Here is a 2,265-nt window from a genome sequence, read left to right on the forward strand (position 1 = left end):
AGAATGTGTTAGTAACAGTGGCAGTTCCAACTGAGGTGTGTCTAAGTTCGAAGGCCATGCAGTTTCTGCCATTTAATAATTTCCTTCCTTTCCACCCCAGCCACTCAGCAGGGTTGGCTCTAGAGCCTGGGTGTGCAGGGCCCTGTCCTAGGTGCTGAAGGCTCTCAGGGAGGCAGAGGATGGCTTAGCCCCTACCTTCATGGGGCTCACCAATGAGCTGGGGAGGCGGGCAAATACCTGAAGTCTAGTAGAGAGAAGGCAGGAAGCCGCAAACTGCTTTGCTAGGGAGTTAGTACAAGGCACTAGGCAGGCCACTCCCCCTTTCTGACTCTCAGTTTCCCCATCTGACCAATGGAAATAAACTTAATTCACAGGGTTGTGAGAATCTAGAGTAGGTTAATAAATGCACAAGTGCTTGGAGAGCGTACAATCCCAGTGTGTGGAAAGGAGCCTAGGCTGGGCCTAGGGACAGCTTCCTCACGTGAGGGACATGTATCCCTTAATGAAGAAGTAAATAGAATGAAACAAGCCACCGGGAAGTGATGAGATGAAGCAAGAATATCATCACCTCTGTTCTTTATTTTAGGGTTGTCTTTAGCAGGCACAGGGTTGGTCCTGTTGCAACAGACAGGGACTAAAAGTAAATTAGGGATGGGGTGTGGGGTTGCCCTGGAACAGGAAATAACAACACAAAAGTGAGCCTCTTTCAAACATTAGGCTGTAGGACCTGGATTATATCCGTAAATATTACTCTGGGCAGTTCTCTTAGTTCCCCCAGGCAGCAAGGGCCTGGGCCTTCCTAGGTCCACCTCCCTCTCTGCAAGGTGGATGTTTACTTGCCTTCTAAAGCCAGTTACCAGCAGCCGAACGCCTTTCTATGAGTTCCTGCTGCCAGAACTCTTCCCTCGCCCTTCCCCAGCCCATCTTCACCTAGCTATCTTTTTTTCATCCTTTCGGCCTCCACTCAGATCTCATTTATTCAGAGATTTTAATCTGGATTTCCCAGAGTAAAACCTCTGCTATTCGCCATCACCTCCTCACGTCTACCGATTAGCTCATCTCACCAGTCAGTGCCCATTTTGTCCAACAGACTGTCCACTCCAGAGGAGTGGGCACTGTGCCCACCGGCTCACCCATGTATCCTCAATGGTCAGCACAGAGCCTGGCATTAAGACATGCTAAATCATTTGCTGAATGAATAACTGAAGTTAGTTACTCCTGCCTCTAAGTTCAAACTTGCCTGTACCTCACACAGTTGTAATTTAATTTAATTTAATGAATTAATTTTTGCGTGACTACCTCATCTGAATCTTTTCCCTTTGTATTCCTGGTGCCCAGCCCATGTCCTGGCGTAGGGGTGGTCCTGTGTATGACTTACTGAATGAATGAATGAAATGAATGAATGAATTGGCCAGGAGTTGCGTTGAACCAAAGGACATTTCCTCAGCAGGCAGTTAATGAGCTGTCTTCCAGGTGGGCCATTTAAAGGCCCAGGAAATGGGGAATAAGACTGGGCATGAGCTGATGGGGTCGGAGAAAGCAAAGAGCCTTAGTGTCATCTACTCTTTGTCATTGCTACTGTGTGGAGGGTAGGAGATAGCCCCAAGGGAGGGAACTTGGTCGCTAACGGGATCCTCTCCGAGGGCTCTCAAAGGCCTCTCTGAGGTGGGCTTGGCTCAGGTGAGTGACCCCAGCTACTCCCGCTCTTCTCCTTAGGGGGTGAAACGAGAGAGAAGGGGAGGGAATCTGAGCTCTCAATCCTCTAGCCTTCTTTTTCCCTGTCTCTACGTTCCCAAGACACAAACCAGAATTGGGAGGGGCGAAGGGTCAGGCCGAACCGGGCGGCGGGGGAGGGGCGGTGCGGCCAGTCGGCTGGTGTCCTCTGGTGTCTGGAGCCAAGGCCCCAGGCTCTCGGCCCCCGCGAAGCCAGGCGAGCCGGAGCTGTGCGGTGAATGCAAAGAGCCAGGCGGGCTCCCAGCCCGGCGCCGCCGACGGCGGCCTCAGCCACAGCCCAATGAGAAGAGAGCAGATAATTTATTCTCTAATCCGGGTTCGGGTGCCCGGCGCGGGCGAGTGGCGGGGCCGGGGGGTGGGTCTCCTCGTCTCCTCTCCCCCTCCAGCCGGCCGCCCCTTCCCCGCCCCCCGGCTCCCGGCGCGCACACACACATTTCCTGACAATTAGCGAGCACACCTTGGCCGCGCGGCCTCCGGCGGCGCCGCAGCTTTTGTCTCCCGCCCGCCGGGCGGCGAGGCGCGGGCGCCCGG

The sequence above is a fragment of the Pteropus vampyrus genome, unplaced genomic scaffold, assembly GCF_000151845.1.
Source record: "Pteropus vampyrus isolate Shadow unplaced genomic scaffold, Pvam_2.0 Scaffold217, whole genome shotgun sequence".
Lineage (NCBI taxonomy): Eukaryota > Metazoa > Chordata > Mammalia > Chiroptera > Pteropodidae > Pteropus > Pteropus vampyrus.